The sequence below is a fragment of the Odocoileus virginianus genome, chromosome 23 (assembly GCF_023699985.2).
Source record: "Odocoileus virginianus isolate 20LAN1187 ecotype Illinois chromosome 23, Ovbor_1.2, whole genome shotgun sequence".
NCBI classification, from domain to species: domain Eukaryota; kingdom Metazoa; phylum Chordata; class Mammalia; order Artiodactyla; family Cervidae; genus Odocoileus; species Odocoileus virginianus.
In genome coordinates this window covers 30,423,538-30,443,080 of record NC_069696.1, presented here as the reverse complement: position 1 = coordinate 30,443,080, position 19,543 = coordinate 30,423,538, and the positions used below count along the sequence as shown (strand labels likewise).

The 19,543-nt window shown below is 38.6% G+C and overlaps 1 protein-coding gene across 15 annotated transcripts in view; it reads left to right on the top strand.

Annotated features, from left to right (window-relative positions):
• Positions 1-19,543, top strand: part of LMNTD1 (lamin tail domain containing 1) — a 480,744-nt gene that overhangs the window by 341,878 nt on the left and 119,323 nt on the right. The window contains exons 6-7 of one of the 15 annotated variants that reach the window (XM_070453805.1): positions 13,613-13,696; positions 14,221-14,317. The exons of the other annotated variants lie outside the window; for them this stretch is intronic. The gene's annotated coding sequence lies outside the window, so the exon portion shown is untranslated. The remainder of the gene's footprint in view (positions 1-13,612; positions 13,697-14,220; positions 14,318-19,543) is intronic. 15 annotated transcript variants of the gene reach the window in all.

Genomic DNA, 19,543 nt, shown 5'->3' with positions numbered 1-19,543 from the left:
AGAAAAGGTAAAAAAATGTACTCAAATTTGTATTAAAAATTCTACTTTTATCAACTTTCAAATTTTTTTCTGTCAGCTGCAATGAAATTGACTGTTTTCACAGAGTCTTAGTCAAGAGGAACCATTTTGGTCAACTGGAGATGGTCAACCCAGTTTCAAGATTTTAAATGAAATAAATTCATTTTAAAATTATGATAAATACTTTTTTGGGTAGCTAATGCTGGGAACTCAGTGGATGATAAAACTGAATGGCTGAAATATTTATTCAACTGGTTAGTGCTGGAAATAAGGCAACATGCTAGGGATAAAAGAGTGACCAAGACAGACACAACCCCTGTGTCATAGATTTAACCACAGGTAGGTTTTTTTTTTTACTAATAAAGTTACTTTTTCTAAAAATTGGGTGTGTTTGACTGTAAAAAATTCTACAAGAGAAATTATTGTTTTTTTGAACACCACATTATGGAATGGCCAATCTATTCAACATAAAGTCATCGAAGCCCTATTCTACCTTTTTAAAGGGACTTCCCAGATGGCTCAAGCAGTAAAGAATTTGCCTACAATTGAGGACATACAGGAGACCTAGGTTTGATCCCTGGGTCAGGAAGATCCCCCTGGAGAAGGGCATGGCAACCCACTCCAGGATTCTTGCCTGGAGAATCCCATGGACAGAGGAGCCTGGTGCGCCACAGTCCATGGGGTCACAAAGAGTCGGACACAACTGAGCATACATACATGCATATGTATGAATCAGCCACCTCTCATATGTGATATATACACGGTATGAAGTTTTTATATTAATGAATTATGAAGTTTAAAGACCAAAATGTAAACACTTAACCTGAAAGCAAAGTTTCTAGAGAAAAGCTAGATTGCATGTAAACTTTCTGAGACCCAGTAGATCCCACCTACTTTATAGGGATTTTCTAAGGCCACTGGGACATCACATTTGAAAATTTTTTCAACTCATTACAATTGGAATTTTGTTTTGGCCATCTGTTCAGTTAGTAGTGATTTCTCTCTCTCTCTCTGATGTATGGTTGACACTTCCTCACTGCATATTTCCAGTCTACTTTTTCCTCCTGTAATAGTTAAAGCGAGAGAGTGTTGAAAAATCAGGACTTTGGGTTGACACAGTGGGTAGCAGACACTATCGGTTCCAACCCAGCTGCCCCCATAAGGTGCTGTGCTCAATCGGTAAATCATGCCTGACTCTTTGTGACCCCTTGGACTGTAGCCCACCAGGCTCTCCTGTCTGTGGGATTTTCCAGGCAGGAATACTGGAGTGGGCTGCCATTTCCTCCTTCAGGGAGTCTTCCCAACCCAGGGATTGAACCAGAGTCTCTTGCATTGCAAGCAGATACTTTACCACTTGAGCTACCTGGGAGGCCCCTCTAAAGAGCTTTGAGAAAATCTCAATTAAAAAAAAAAAGAGAGATCCTGGGCCAAGTCGAGTACTGGTAGTCCATTAACAGAAAAGCAAAAGACCATTTAAAAGGGAGATTAGATGCTATAAAACAAGATGAACTAGGGAAGGTAGAATTCAGAGCATCAGGAAAGGGCTGTGAAATCAGAGGGAACTGAGAGGGAGGTAGAGGCTAGGATGGTTTGGGAACCGATTTACAAATACTGACCTGTAATTGCCATAGACTCTGGGAACAACTGGCATGCTCCTACTAGGCTGAGATAGGTCTGCCACCATGCACCATCTAGAAAACCACCACTATGTCTCCTAGTTTTGGATTTATCATTTACTAAACAAAAATGCCCAGTTCCAGTTAGAACTGGACATGGAACAACAGGCTGGTTCCAAATAAGAAAAGGAGTACATCAAAGCTGTATATTGTCACCCTGCTTGTTTAACTTATATGCAGAGTACATCATGAGAAACGCTGGGCTGGATGAAGCACACTGGAATTGAGATTGCTGGGAGAAATATCAATAACCTCAGATATGCAGATGACACCACCCTTATGTCAGAAAGTGAAGAAGAACTAAAGAGCCTCTTGAAAGTGGAAGAGGAGAGTGAAAAAGCTGACTTAAAACTCAACATTCAGAAAATTAAGATTATGGCATCTGGTCCCATCACTTCGTGGCAAATAGATGGGGAGACAATGGAAACAGTGGCAGACTGTATTTTTTTTTGGGGGGGGGGCTCCAAAATCATTGCAGATGGTGGCTGCAGCCATGAAATTAAAAGACGCTTTCTCCTTGGAAGGAAAGTTATGACCAACCTAGACAGCATATTAAAAAATTACTTTGCCAACAAAGGTCTGTCTAGTCAAGGCTATGGTTTTTCCAGTAGTCATGTATGGATGTGAGAGTTAGACTATAAAGAAAGCTGAGTGCTGAAGAATTGATGCTTTTGAACTGTGGTGTTGGAGAAGACTCTTGAGAGTCCCTTGGACTGCAAGGAGATCCAACCAGTCCCTCCTAAGGGAAATCAGTCCTGAATGTCCATTGGAAGGACTGATGCTGAAGCTGAAACTCCAATACTTTGGCCACCTGATGCGAAGAGCTGACTCATTGGAAAAGACCCTGATGCTGGGAAAGATTGAAGGCAAGAGGAGAAGTGGACTACAAAGGATGAGATAGTTGGATGGCATCACTGGCTCAATGGACATGAGTTTGAGTAATCTCTGGGAGTTGGTGATGGACAGGGGGGCCTGGCCTGCTGCAGTCCATGGGGTCGCAAAGAGTCGAACACGACAGTGAGAGAACTGAAATGAACTGAAGAAGAAAAGCATTAATCCAGGTACCTTGGTTTCATTTTTGATCTCTAAATATGACTAGCCAAGAATTAGACCTTCATTCCTATCATCAGAAGTATTATAGTATTATATAAAATCCCAACATAACAAAGCCAGATTTTATTCTACACTTGATCTTAGCCAAAAGGCCGAGAAGCGATCAGATTTTATTCTAACTCATAACCCTATAAGGAGAATCCTTTCCTTTTTTTCTGGTTGACACATCCCTTCACTGCCTACTGTAAGAGCACCAGCTTCCTAAATGGATCCCAGACTACCATGTAGCAGTGGGAACATGGCTCTTTATTTTCCAGTAGTTAATATTTACGGAGAACCTATTATTTCTAGGCACTTTACATGCATTATCTTTCTTCAGGTGCATAATAACCTCTGGGTAACCATACCCCAGTTTAAAAGGATAATTCAGCATTCAAAGTGGTTAAGAAATACGCTCCTAGATATATGCCACAATCAGGATCTGAATCAGGTTGCTCTGACTTCAAGCCCAAGCTCTTTGCATTATGCTGTGATGGTATCCTATTGTTCAGATCTCATGCTATGTGGTCTATTTTACTGTGTCATTGCTGAATTAGCACACTACAGCTCCCTAATCACATCGCTGCTTCTCAGTCACACATAATTGTACCCTTTACTAGCAAAGGCCAGGCTTGGCAGGTACTTGGTTTTTTTGAAAAAGTTGTAGTAAATGCAAAGTAATCATGTATGAGCAGTCTAGCTCTTGAAAGTGGGAACTTGTTCCAATGGTCACAGCCCCTAGTCCTTCAACTCCCTTATATTAGAGGCTTTATTGCAATTTATTCCTTAATTTTATCAAAGCTTCCAGTCCACTGATGCTGCCACTTTTTCACAGTTTTCACTACTGTCTTGGCTTCTCTGTATATCCAACTTACAATTCACAACCTATTATCAAAATAATTTTCTTTAAAAGTTGCTAAATTCAAGTATAGGCCCCACTCTTCCTGTCCTTGCCTGCCTAGACCCCAATCCTACAAGAGTCTACTAGCCATCTTCTCTATGCCTCTACCTACTGGAGATTATATCACAGTTGTCTGTTGTTTGCACTTTAAATTTGTGATTCCAAACCTCAAATATGCCCACATTACTGCCAAAGGGCCTCGCTACCTTTCCCTAATAAAGTTCCCTTTGGAGTCTTTGAAATAACTATTTCATATTTCCTCTCTCCTCAAACCTCCCACACTGTCTCCCAGCTCATTCTTAGCTGATGACTTAGACTCATGCTTAACTGAAAAAAATCTAAGCCATGTTACAGGAATGTCTGCATCTTATTAAATCTACACACCTTTCAGTCTCTGTGCCCATATTCTTTCTGTATTCTTTTTTTTTTTTTAATAAAAGTATCTTTTCCTATCAGAGTTTGATCCTTCCACTCATACTCTGATCCCACCACTCTCACCTTTCCAAGGATTTTGCTCTTGTATTTTGTTCTACTCCATACCATCAATGTCTTTCTCTGCACCAGATCATTCTAGGCAGCATACAAACAAATTCTATAATCTCCCAAATTATAATAATCCTATAATCTATAATCTCCCAAACCTTCCCTTGTTGATTCCCTCCATCATATTTTTCTGTGCTTTTCACAGCAAATTTTCTCAAAATACTTCCCCAGCTTTCATTCATTCTTTGGTTACTCTATCAAGCTTCTGCTTAAGCAGTCACTGAGTCAGCTCTTGTCGGGCCACCAATGATCTCCTCATTACTAAATCCTGTGTACGCTTCTTATGTTCTCAATGGACTCTCCTCTCAGCAACATCTGATCCAACTGCTCAGCCCCTTTTTGGAAAACTTCTCTTTTGGCTCTTAAGACAAATACTGTCCTCTAACTAGGTCTGGCCTGTCCTTTCTTCACTTCTTCTCCTTTACCTAAATATTGGGATACGCAAGAACATAATACTGGACTGTCTTTTAAATATATAAACACTTTTCCCAGGTGATCTCATCCAATCCATAACATTAAATATCAGCCATTTGTAGAAGACTTCATCTGCCAACCATCTGACACCCTTCCCTGAAACCCAGATTTGTGTAACCAACTGACTACTTGTCACCTTGACTTGCACAACATAGGTTTTGTGTGGTACTTTCCATCAAAAGTCTATCCAACAGTCATTAATCCCTTCTTCCTCGCCATAGGAAACCTCGAGTTTATGTGGTTTCCAGGTGGACCATACCCAGGGGTGATTAGGCATCCAGGCGAAACTTATTGTAGAGCTACCATATGATGCAGCCTAGTCTCACTCCTGAACATACATTCAGAACATACATTCAGGAAACAGGGAGAAGGCAGTTGTCTTGAATCAGGAGTAGGGCCCTAACCAAGAACTGATCATGCTGGCACCCTGATCCTGGACTTGCAGGCCTCCAGAACAGTAAGAAAATGTTTTGCTCTTTCAGCCACCCAAGCCATAACATTCTGTTATCACAGTCTAAATGGACTAAGACACCTCATCTCTCTTTGGCTATCTCTGCTGACAATGCCAGGGAATACATATTATCTCTATTTTCCAAATATAACTTTTTTCTTTCGAAAGAAAGTTTCAAAGTTTTCTTTCAGAAGAAAGAAAACTCTAGTTCAAAAAGGTACGTGCACCTCTATGTTCCTGGCAGCACTGTTTACAATAATCAAGGCACTGAAGCAACCTAAGTATCCATTAACAGTTGATGATGTGGTATATATATACATATATGTATACATATATATGTGTGTGTGTATATAGATATATATATATATATATATATGGAATATTATTCAGCCATAAAAAATCAAATATTGCCATTTGCAGCAACATGGATGGACCTAGAGATTATACTAACTGAAGTAACTCAAACAGAGAAAGCCAAATATCGTACACTATCACTTATGTGGCGTCTAAAAAATAACACAAATGAACTTATTTACAAAACAGAAACAAACTCACAGACATAGAAAACAAATTTACAGTTGCCAAAGGGGAAAGGAGGGTGGAAAAATAGGAGTATGGGATTAACAGATACAAACTATACGTAAAGTAGATAAGCAACAAGAATTTGCTACATAGCACAGGGAAATATTTTATATCTTTAATATCTTTGAAACTAAAAGGAATGGGGAAAAAATGGAAACAGTGAGAGATTTTGTTTTCTTGGGCTCCAGATCACTGTGGATGGTGACTGAAGCCACAAACTTAAAAGACACTTGCTCCTTGGAAGAAAAACTATGACACACCTGAACAGTGTATTAAAAAGCAGAGACATCACTTTGCCAACAAAGGTCCGTCTAGTCAAAGCTATCATTTTTCCAGTAGTCATGTACAGATGTGAGAGTCGGACTGTAAAGAAGGCTTAGCACTGAAGAATTGATACTTTTTGAACTGTGGTGTCGGAGAAGATTCTTGAGAGTGCTGGACTGCAAGGAGATCCAAGCAGTCAATCCTAAAGGAAATCAGTCTTGAATATTCATTGGAAGGACTGATGCTGAAGCTGAAGCTCCAGTGCTTTGGCCACCTGATGGGAAGAACCTGTTCACTGGAAAAGACCCTAATGCTGGGAAAGATTGAGGGCAGGAGGAGATGAGGGCAACAGAGGATGAGATAGCTAGATAACATCACTGATGCAATGGTGAGTCACTTGAACAAGCTCTTGGAGATAGTGAAGGACAACAAAGCCTGGCATGCTGCTGTTCATGGGGCTGTAGAGAGTTAGAAATGACTTAGTGATTGAACAGCAACAAAATGGAAAAGAATCTGATATATATGTATTCAGTTATTTGCTGTATAACAGAGACTAACACAATCAAAGTGAAAGTTAGTCACTTAGTTGTGTCCAGCTCTTTGTGACTCCATGGACTAGCCCACTAGGCTCCTCTGTCCATGGAGTTCTTCAGGCAAGAATATTGGGGTGGATTACCATTTCTTCTCCAGGGGATCTTTGCAACCCAGGAGTCAAACCCAGGTCTCCCGCTTTGCAGGTGGATTCTTTACCAGCTGAGCTACCAGAGAAATTGTCAACACGTTCAAGCATACTTCAGTTTCAAAAAGTGCATGTGATATAATTCTGGCCAATGAATTGAAAGGAAAATTGCTACAGAGCCTTCAGGAACTTTTTCCTAGCTATGAAATAAATAAATATGTAAATCAGGTCCTATCTCTTCCCTGTTTATCCCATGTTCTCTAAGGCCCTCTACAATCAGACCTTTGCTTATGTTTTTCATTTCATGCCATTCTTTGTTTATTCATCATGCTCCTATTTTTCCAGCACACCAAGCTTTCAGAGTCTGGGCCCTGCCTGGTTCCTCCAGTTCTTTGTATGTCTTGCTTTTTCTTATCATGAGTGACTTAAATGTCATCTGCTTTAAAAACTCTTCCCTTGCTTATTTCACTATGACTCATTTACTGTTTAACTCTTATCACAATCTAAAACTGCTATTTTTATATGTCTATATTCTTGTTTACTTGCTGTCTTTTCCACTTATCTTAGAATATGAGATCCTTGAGAAGCTTATTCTTGAGAGAATACTCTTCAAGGCTCTTATTTTGTGTGATATTTCCAGTCCCTAAAAAAGTGCTTGGCATATTTGCTGAATCACTGAATGTCTACTGGCCTCCAATATTGAAAATATGTGATAAACATAACAGGACCAAATAGTATACTTGAAAATACAGTCCTGAGAGGTTGATTTGCAGGCAGTGTATACACACACACACACATATATATATATATATGTATATATAAAATTCAGTTGACTGTAATTGAGCTCAGATTGAAATTAATCCAGATATGGCACCAGAGTGAAATTAATCCATTAACACCAGCTAGGGGAGCTCTGTCTCAAAATAGAAATTCCTGAGAAACAGTTCCTCAATGCTTTTCTTTTCCAAAGTGAGGAGAGGAAAGGAGATCAAAAGATAGTTTTGTTGTTTATGTATTTTTTTAAAGAAAAAAGTTATATTTGGAAAATAGAGCTAATATGAATTCCCTGGCACCTGTCAGCAGAGATAGCCAAAGAGAGATGAGGTGTCTTAGTCCATTTAGACTGTGATAACAGAATGTTATGACTTGGGTGGCTGAAAGAGCAAAACATTTTCTTACTGTTCTGGAGGCCTGCAAGTCCAGGATCAGGGTGCCAGCATGATCAGTTCTTGGTTAGGGCCCTACTCCTGATTCAAGCAACTGCCTTCTCTCTGTTTCCTCACATGGTGGAGTGAGAGAACCTTGGTCTCCTTATCCCCTTCTGGGGACACTGATTCCATCATGGGGGTTCCAAGACCTGATCTAACCCTAATTACCTCCCAAAGGCACCACCTTCAACATGATCATGGTGGGTGTTCAATGTAAGAATTTGTGGAGGACACAGATTTTCAGCCTATAACATGGAGGTATTGTGAATAGTAATGACACTAAATAGTTGAATTCCTCAGGTCAGTGGGTCCCCAATATGCTACTGGAGATCAGTGGAGAAATAACTCCAGAAAGAATGAAGAGACGGAGCCAAAGCAAAAACAATGCCCAGTTGTGGATGTGACTGTTGATGGAAGTAAAGTCCAGTGCTCTAAAGAACAATATCGCACAGGAACCTGGAACATTAGGTCCATGAATCAAGGTAAATTGGAAGTGGTCAAACAGGAGGTGGCAAGAGTGAACATTGACATTTTAGGAGTCAGTGAACTAAAATGGACTGGAATGGGCAAATTTAATTCAGATGACCATTATATCTACCGTGGGCAAGAATCCCTTAGAAGAAATGGAGTAGCCCTCATAGTCAACAAAAGAGTCTGAAATGCAGTATTTGGGTGCAGTCTCAAAAATGACAGAATGATCTCTGTTCATTTCCAAGGCAAGCCATTCCATATCACAGTAATCCAAGTCTATGCCCCGACCAGTAATGCTGAAGAAGCTAAAGTTGATTGGTTCTATGAAGACCTACAAAACCTTCTAGAACTAACACCCAAAAAAGATGTCCTTTTCATCATAGGGGACTGGAATGCAAAACTAAGAAGTCAAGAGAAACCTGGAGTAACAAAATGAAGCAGGGCAAAGGCTAACAGAGTTTTGCCAAGGGAACACACTGGTCATAGCAAACACCCTCTTCCAACAACACAAGAGAAGACTCTACACGTGGACATCACCAGATGGTCAAGACCGAAATCAGATGATTATATTCTTTGCAGACTCTGTGTAACCCTATGGACGATAGCCCACCAACCTCCTCTGTCCATTGAATTCTCCAGAAGTAGAGAATTACTGAGAAGAATACTGGAATACTGAAGTGAAGAATACTGGAGTGGGTAGCCATTCCCTTCTCCAGGGAATCTTCCTGACCCAAGGATTAAACTTCGGTAATGTTCACTATTTTGAAAATCTGAGGGCCCTTCAGAATGATGAGACCTCTACTTTTCCTGTGCCCTATCAGTGGAACAACAAAGCTTGGATTATGGCACATCTGTTCACAACATGGGTTGCTGAATATTTTAAGCTCACTGTTGAGACCTACTGCCTGGAGAAAAAGATTCCTTTCAAAATATTACCACTCACTGACAGCACATGTGGTCACCCAGGAGATCTGACAAAGATGTGTGATGGGATTCATGTCATTTTCCTGCCTTCTAACATAATACCCATTTTGCCGCCCATGGATTAAGGAGTAATTTTTACTTTCAAGTCTTATGATTTACAAAATGCATTTCATAAATCTATAACTGCCATAGATAGTGAGTCCTCTGATGGATCTGAACAAAGTAAATTGAAAACCTTCTGGAAAGATTCTAGATGCCATTAAGAACATTTGTGATTCATGGGAAGAAGTAAAACTGCCAATATTAGCAGGAGTTTCAAAGAAGTTGTTTCTAAACTTCATGAATGACTGCTGGTTTCAAGATTTCAGTAGAGGAAGTAACTACAAGTGTGATGGAAACAGCAAGATAACTAGAATTAGAAGTGGAACCTGAAGATGTGACTGAATTGCTGCAATTTTACGATAAAACTTGAGCAGATGAGGAGTTGCTTCTAAATTGATAAGCAAAGAAAGTATTTTTTTTTTTTTTTGCCATAGACTCTATTCTTGGTGAAGATGGTGTGGAGATTGTTGAAATGGCAACAAAGGATTTAGAATATTAAGTAAACCTAGTTGCTAAGACTGTTTGACGGGATTGATTTTAGTTTTGAAAGAAGTCCTACTGTGAGCAAAATGCTATCAAACAGCATTGCCTGGTACAGAGAAATGGTTCTGGAAAGGAAGAGTCAATTGCTGCAGCAGATTTCATTGTTGTCTTACATGAGGAAATTGCCAGTCACCCCAGCCTTCTGTAAACACCATTCTGATTAAGCCAGGAGCCATCAAAATCCTGGCAAGATCCTCCACCATCGAAAAGGTTACAATTTGCTGAAGGCTCAGATGATAGTTAGAATTTTTTAACAATAAAATATTTTTAAAATTAAGGTGTGTATACTTTTTTTCAAGTTTATTGAACACTTACTAGATTACAGTTCAGAGTAAATGGAACTTTTATATGCACTGGGAAAACAAACATCTTGTGAGTCACTCTGTTGTGATATTCCCTTTATTGTGGTGGTCTGGAACCAAACTCACAGTATCTCTGAAATATGCCTATAATAATAACCTTACCAGGTAGGGAGTATATTATTATTATTATTCCCCTTTAATTGATGAGGTAACTAACACTTAAATAATTTGTGTTAGATCACAATGGTAGTGAGTGCCAGAGACAATATTTGAACCCATTTTTTCCTGACAATAAGCCCCAGAACATTTTTGTTATACCTAGCTTACTACATTGGCCAATAATTTTGTTATTGCTATTGGTTTTTGCAGTCCACCTACTAGTTTATAACACCTAACTTGTAAAAGAAAGGAAATTAGGATATAAATGTTACCTGTTCTTGGTAAAATCCCATTTCTGATACTTTAATAAAGTTTTATAAAAATAAATACGAACAGAACACTTCTACTTACCAGACCTATTCTATGCATCTATTAATCCATTCAAAAGTTATTTTTAAGCACATAGTATTGCCAGGCTTAGTAGTAGGTGCAGAAAGTATTTTTTGTTTAACTTTTCAGTACTGAACACTTCCTGGTGACTCATAAATGTCTGCAGTATGAGTAAATGAACAGAAAACTAAAATACACTTTAAATTAAAAAAAAAACTCAACCACTCCCAAAAGAATCCTTATACCCACTAGCAGTCACTTCTCATTCCCCTCCCTTGTCCCCCAGCTTGGATCAACCACTAATCTATCTTCTATTTCTATAGATTGTCATATCCTGGTTATTTCATATAGAGGAAGCTTATAATTTGTGGTCTTTGTGGCTGTCTTCTTTCACTTAGCGTAATGTTTTCAAGGTTCATCTATATTGTAGCATGTATCAGTTCTTAATTTCTTTGTACTGCTCAATAATATTCCATTGTATGGATGTACTACATTCTGTTTACTCATTCCTCAGTTGATGGACATTTGGATTGTTTCCATTTTTTGGTTATTACAAACAATGTTTCTATAGATATATATGTACAAGTTTTTGTGTGGATATATGTATTTATATCTCTTGGGTATATATCTAGGAATGGAATTGATGAGTCATAAGGTAACTCTATATTTAACACTTTCAGAAACTGCCTTTTTCCAAAGTAGTAGCACCATTTTAGTTCAGTTCAGTTCAGTCACTCAGTCGTGTCTGACTCTTTGCAACCCCATGAATCACAACACACCAGACCTCCCTGTCCATCACCAACTCCTGGAGTTTACTCAAACTCATGCCCATCGAGTCGGTGATGCCATCCAGCCATCTCATCCTCTGTCGTCCCCTTCTCCTCCTCCCCCCAATCCCTCCCAGCATCAGGGTCTTTTTCAATGAGTCAACTCTTTGCATGAGGTGGCCAAAGTATTGGAGTTTCAGCTTCAGCATCAGTCCTTTCAATGAACATCAAGGACTGATCTCCTTGAGGATGGACTAGTTGGATCTCCTTGCAGTCCAAGGGACTCTCAAGAGTCCTCCAACACCATAGTTCAAAAGCATCAATTTTTTGGCACTCAGCTTTCTTCACAGTTCAACTCTCACATCCATACTTGACCACTGGAAAAACCATAGCCCTGACCTGATGGACCTTTGTTGGCAAAGTAATGTCTCTGCTTTTTAATATACTATCTAGGTTGGTCATAACTTTTCTTCCAAGGAGTAAGCGTCTTTTAATTTCATGGCTGCAGTCACCATCTGCAGTGATTTTGGAGCCCTCCAAAATAAAGTCAGCCACTGTTTCCCCATCTATTTGCCATGAAGTGATGGGACCAGATGCCATGATCTTCATTTTCTGAATGTTGAGCTTTAAGCCAACTTTTTCACTCTCCTCTTTCACTTTCATCGAGAAGCTCTTTAGTTCTTCTTCACTTTCTGCCATAAGACTGGTGTAATCTGCGTATCTGAGGTTATTGATATTTCTACCGGCAATCTTGATTCCAGCTTGTGCTTCTTCCAGCCCAGCATTTCTCATGATGTACTCTGCATATAAGTTAAATAAGCAGGGTGACAATATACAGCCTTGATGTACTTCTTTTCCTATTTGGAACCAGTCTGTTGTTCCACGTCCAGTTCTAACTGTTGCTTCCTGACCTGCATACAGGTTTCTCAAGAGGCAGGTCAGGTGGTCTGGTATTCCCATCTCTTGAAGAATTTTCAACAGTTTATTGTGATCCACACAGTCAAAGGCTTTGGCATAGTCAATAAAACAGAAATAGATGTTTTTCTGGAACTCTCTTGCTTTTTCAATGATCCAGTGGATATTGGCAATTTGATCTCTGGTTCCTCTGTACCATTTTACATTCTCGCAAAAAATGTATGTGGCTTACAATTTGTCCATATACTTACCAAGATTTATTGTTGTCTCTTTTTATTAAAGCCATCCTAGTGTGTGAAATAGTATCTCATCATGGATTTGATTTTTTTTTTCTGATGACTAATGATGTTGAGCATCTTTTCATATGCTCGGTGGCTATTTGTATATTGTCTTTGGATAAACGTCTATTCAGGGACTTCCCTGATAGTCCAGTGGCTAAGGCTTTGCACATCCACTGCAGAGGGCATGGGTTTGATCACTGTCAGGGAACTAAGATTCCTCATGCCACACAGCACAGCCAAAAACCAACAAAAAAGAGGTTTAAAAGAGAAATGTCTGTTCAAAAACTTTGCCCATTGTAAAATTGGATTATTTGTCTTTTCATTGTTGAGTTGCAAGAGTTCTTTATATATTCTTTGTATGAATATAGGCTGTATTTAATGTAAATTTTAAGATCAACTTCCCAATCTCTGCTAAAAAAAAAAAAGGTAGATGAGATTTTCATAAGATTGCATTGAATCTGTAGATCAATTTGGGGAGTACAGTCATCTTAACAATATTGAATCTTCCAATCCATAAGCATAAAATGTCTTCCTCTTTCATTTATTTAGATCTTTCTTTCAACAGTGTTTAGTTTTCTGAGTACACATTTTGCATTTCTTTTGCTAAATTTATTCATAACTATTCTATTCTTTTTGATACCACTGTAAATAGAATTGTTTTCTTAATTTTGATTTTGGATTATATATTGCTGATGGATAGAATTACAATTGTTAAGTATTATTGGATAGAAATACAACTGATTTACCTATATTGACCATGTACCCTGCCACTTCACTAAACTCATTTATTAGTTCTAACAGGTTTTTAGTAGATTCCTTAGTATCTTCTGTACGTAGGATCATGTTATTTGCAAACAGAGATAGTTTTACTTCTTTCTTTACAATTGGAATGCCTTTTTAAAATACTCTTGCCTGATTTTTCCTGACTAGACCAGTCTGAAGAAAGAAAGACAACGTCCTTCTTGGCCACACCCACCCAGAATAGATCTTCCATTACATTGAACTGGGAGACAGGTAGGAAGTTGTAAGTTGAATGCTGAAGTCTTGATATTCTTCATGAGATCTAGTAGATTTTCTTAAATAACTATCTCTCCATTTTCTACATATCCTTAGGATAATTTTCAGAGGCTTTAGATGATTATTGTTTGTATAATTTTCATTAGGTATGATTTTTTTCACTGAGTAGAGGGTCCACAGAGTTCCTCACAGCACCAATGAGAAGTCCTTCTCCCTAATATGGAGCATTCATTTCCTACAGCTGCTGTGACAAATTACCACTAACTTAGTGGCATAAAACAATGCAAATGTATTCTACAGTTCTGGAGGCCAGATGTCTGAAATCAGTCTCACTAAGCCAAGCCAAGGTGTTGGCAGGACTGGTTCCTTCTTGAGGCTCAAGGGAAAAAATCCATTCCTTGCCTCTTCCAGATTCTAGAAGAGGCTGGGATTCCTTAGGTTGGGGCCACAAAATCAGATCTTTGCCTTCATCGTCACAAAGCCTTCTCTCTGACTGACTTCTCCTGTATCCCTTTTTAAAGGAACTCTGCGATTATGTTAGGCCCACCTGGATAACCTAGGATAATCTCATTTCAAGATTTTTAACTTTGATCACATCTGCAATTTCCCTCTTGACAGGTAAAGTAACACTACCCAGGTTACGGCAATTGGTGCATAAACATCTTGGCACAGGGGGATGTGGGGAGAGGAGAAATTTTTCAGAATCGTACAATTTTAGTGTTTGGAAGAAGCTTTAGTCTTTGTGATGAAGAACCTATAGCGTGGATTGTTAAAGTCATAATGAAGGTCTTATGACTATGGTGTGACAGAGCTAGAAACAGGTCTCCAGACTCCTGTTTTAGAATGTTAGATTTTAATGACTAAACAAAAATAAAAATATTATTTGTGGATTCTAAGCCATAGATAAAAATTTTAAATTGGGGGATTATGAAAACTCAAAATGAGTTTTTATCAAAACTGGCTTGTTCAGTTGCTCAGTCATGTCCAACACTTTGTGACCCCCTAGACTGCAGCAAACCAGGTTGCTCAAACTCATGTCCATTGAGTCAGTGATGCCATCCAACTATCTCATCCTCTGTTGTCCCCTTCTCCTCCTGCCTTCAATCTTTCCCAGCATCAGGATCTTTTCCAATGAGTCAGCTCTTCACATCAGGTGACCAAAGAACTGAAGCTTCAGCTTCAACATCAGTCCTTCCAATGAATGTTCAGGATTGATTTCCTTTAGGATTAACTGGTTTGATCTCCTTGCCGTCCAAATTTTATCAAAACTGGCTGTCTAAAACAAAAACAATATAAGCAATTCAATTGTTATATTTGAATTTTACCTTTTATAACATCCTTTCCCTTTTAAAGATAAGAATTGGCTGCACGCAAGATGTTTTCCCCAAGTTAATTCAATTCATGTTCATGAATATATGCAACAAAACATAGTTATTACCATATGCACTGTGGAATAAACTTACACACATTTAGATAATTTATGAAGCATCTGTCATTTTGTGATTCCAAATGAGAGAAATTATCCACAATTTCAGAAAGAATCTGGAAAACTTGACTGAATGAACTGTGTGTGATATGAGAGGGTCTCTTTCCAAAAAATATTTTCACTAATTAAAATTTATAAAGTGCGATTCTCTGCAATGCTTTTTTCTAGGCTGTTTTTCTCCCCAGCTCCTAAAGGATGTTCAAAGCACTAACATTTCTCTGTGACATAGACTGACCCGTGGAAAGCACAGATTAATGATTGCACACAGTTCTTTGAGGGAAAAAGTCATCATGAGAGTTGGAACTGTTCCTTTTAACAACAGTGTCTGCACTCAGAGTTTTTCAAAGCTATTTCACTTTAAAAAAAGAAAGAAAGAAAAAAGAACATACCTCCTTCCCTCTGTCCCTCCCTCCCTCCACGAATGCCTTTCTCAGGCACATCTCCATCACTCAACAAGAAGTGGAACAATAAGCTATTGTCAGTTATAAGCAGTAGTTACAGAGAAAGAATCTGGCCCTTGAAAGGGATAGATTCCACTGCCAAAGAGATTTCATCTGACCTTCTCATTAGCATGTAAAATTCCCTTTGTAGTATCAGTTCAGAGAAAGGGAAAAAGGTAGCATGGGAGTGTTTTCTGGGCACAGGATTTCGGTTCTGTAGAATAGATCCTTTTTTTTTTTAATTGTAGAATGTTCTTTACTAGACTTACAGATTTACTGCTAATCTATAAATGGAGTGCAAAACTGCATCAAACATTTTCTCAAATGACTGAATTTAAAGGCCTCCTTTAAAAGAATCATAAAACAAATCTCTTTAATCAAGAAAAGCCATTGTTTGATGTATTCTCAAGGGATGTTCAAGCTCATTGAGAATATTTTTGAGGTTTTGGGTTGGGTGGGAGCAATTTTTTTTATGAATATTCTGTTGGAAGTTCTACCATCTGCATAGCACTCTTAGCCTGGGAACAAACAGGGAGAAATAGTGACAGTGCAATGCAAGTTTAAAGAGTATAGAACAATGCTTCTAATCGCTATTGTACTCTATCCTTTAACCAATATGTTCACTTTTAGTGGGAAAGGACAAAGCTCTTAGGTTCCAGTAACTGCTGTTAGGAAATTCAGCCTGGAGAATCATTAGCTATATTGATCAAATTGTACTTAATACATGTTCACAGAACATGAGTCTTGTTACAATTTCTGTTCCTCTGGAAGTTGAGTTTTACTTGTTTACATTAGGGGAAAATATTATTGACATGGCAGCATTTTAAAAATCATCATCTGTTCACTTAACTTAAAAATATTTGTTGACTGCACCCCAGTGTTGATAGCAGCATGGTTTACAATGGTCAAGATACAGAAGCAACCTAAGTGTCCATCAACAGATGAATGGATAAGAAGATGTGATATGCATGTGTGTGCACACACATGCATGTGCACACACACACACAGGAATATTACTCAGCAATAAAAAAGAACAAACTTTTGCCATTTGCAGCAAAATGGTTGGATTTGGACAGCCTTACACTAAGTGAATTAAGTCAAACAGAGAAAAACAAATACTATATGACATCATTTATCTATGGAAGCTAAAAAAATACAAGAAACCAATGAATATGACAAAAAAAGAAGCAGACTCATAGAAGTAGAGAACAAACTAGTGATCACCAGTGGGGGAGGGCAATATAGGGGTGAGGGAGAGGGAGGTACAAACTTTAGGTCTAAGATAGGCTCAAGGATGTATTGTACAACATGGGGAATATAGCCAATACTTTGAAATGACTGGAAATGGAAAGTAACCTTTAAAAACTGTATAAATTTTTTTAAAAAAATTGTTGAAGCATATGTACAAAGAATATCATGAGTATTCAGGTCTATTAATTTTAACAAATATAACACACCTCTATAACCAGCACTTAGAATAACCAATTTATGAAGAGGACTGAATTGTTAGTTTTAAATCCACAGACTCTTTAAGACTGTAACTTGAGAAACAAGTTCTGTACACAGCTCAAGCTGTTGGAGGCCACCACTAGGGGGAGACAGGATCACTACCCAGGCTCAAGTTTCTCTGGGCCATCACCTGGGCCGTCTTGGTGGTGAGAGCAAGGATCAGGCAGCACTCTGGCAGCCATCAGGCAGAAAAACTCTTTCTGGACCAAGTTCACTGCTCAGATGATGATGGGAAGGTAAGGAATAAGCATAGAGGTCTGAAAAGAGTGGGTTTAAAAGAATAACAGGAGTTGAAGAGACCCGACCTGGAAGAGGCAGAGAAGGATCTAGAATCCCTCAGAGACCACAGACCAGACTATGGGATCCATTTCACAGAAATTGTTCAATGACTTCCCCAATAGTGTCAGTAGAGAAGCAGAGACCTAAGTGGGGTTCCCAGTAGTAGGAATGTGAATGGTGATGCTTGAACCAGAAGGTTCTTCTCCCTGGCCTCTAGAGCTCATTTTGTTCTTTATTATTATTCAAGTCTCATTATTTTGATACTTTGTATTACTGAGTTGTGCCCCAAAGGTAAAATGGTTCAGGGACCTGAAAGTTGAAAATTGGAGCCAGGCAGCTTTGAAAGCTATTGGTTGAGAGTTACTGTGAAATCAGATATGTTATTATTCAAAGAGCTCCTCATGCTAACATTATGCTCAACTGGCTAGGAAAAAATGAGGAGCAGTGTAAATGAAACAAACTTAGCTGCAGGCGTATGTCCATTGGCACTCTTGCTCTGGGTGTGTGTGTGTGCACGCGCATATGCATGTGCCCAACACTCAGATCTTTTGTGGCTATTGTAATGCTATTACATATTTACTTTTGGTCTACAGAACTCAGTTTTTCCATAGCACCTGAAAATATTAATAGTAGAATAAAAGTTTCAATTGCAAGGGCAATGTGTGGATGCTGGGATGTTTGCCATTTTATTTGCGTTCAGTCAGAGGTTATAGATAACTTGGTTTTTTTTTTCTTTTTAAAATTTTTTATTTTTATTTTAAATTTTTATTAGAGTGTAGTTGATTTACAGTGTTGTGTTAATGTCAGATATACAGCAAAGTGAATCATTATACACATACATATATCCACTCTTTTTTTAGATTATTTTCCTATATAGGCTATTACAGTGTATTGAGTAGAGTTCCCTGTGCTATATACACAACTTGTTTTATAAAAGTGAGTTTGTGGTCTTTATGTGTTTTGAAACCCAGGTCATGTGGTTAAATGTAATTTAGTTTTAAATTAAAGAACATCTGAATAATGCAAATAATGGTCATTTAATCCTCTTTTACCTTATACAAAAATTAACATTATTAAAAACTTGTAAAACTTAGTGGATGTGTTTGGGTTTTTCACAGACTCTGTAACTGTGGCTAGATAGCTCTTTTTTTCTACTTTAAACAAGCCAAGGTCACTGGTTTAATCCTTACATTAACTTTTTTTTTTCATAGCTTTGGTCTGTGTCACAGCTGTGGACTGAGTACCTCTTCCTTGTTTTCTTAAAATTTCTGAAAACCAGAGAATCCCATGTACACTGAGTTTGGTAGTTTTGCAGACAGTATTCAGGTTAAGATTGATAGCAAACTTTAAGGATAATTTAAGCCTTAAGATTTATGAGTTTGAGATGTGAGTTTGAGGAAACCCCGGGAGATAGTGAAGGACAGGGAAGCCTGGTGTGCTGCAATTCACGGGGTCACATCACAAAGGGTCAGATACAACTTAGTGGCTGAACATCAACAACAAAGATTTATGATTCTATGAGTTAACCACTTCTAAAAAGAAAAATCACTGACTCAGGAACAACTCAAATTGCATCCTTATTGATGTTGTGCTGGTTGTGTCCTTTTTATATAAAAAAGGTATTTTTTCAGTTCATGTTGAATATAAGAACAGTCATGGTGAGCTCTGAGGGCAGTCAATTCAAGTCCAGATCAAGTTTGGGCTAAAGCTAGGGTGAGCTCTGAGGTGCAAAGGCCCAGTGAGAACTCATGGATAGCTGATGTGCGTATATGCAGCTATTTTCCAGGAAATCCCAAAGGTTGGATTCAGGGAAGCTAAATTTTGTCATCAGGTCCACTTGTGAGTGCAGGCAGCAAAAGGCAGGCCAGAGCTTTGGAACAGACTCTGGCTGCACGCTGGAATGGAATTGGATGGGAGAAAAGGGGCAAGTGATGTGGGAGGGTCTGGGGCAGTTGCTGAAAATGGCAAAGCATGTCTGGGGTGTGTTTTTAGTATCTGTTCACCAAGTATGTGGTCGTGTGTGGGGCACACAGGCCAGAGGACTGGATCAGAGCAGAAACACAGCATTATTGGAGAATGAGGTATTTCACTTTGATAGATTTTCCAAATACCTGAAATAAATCCTTCTAA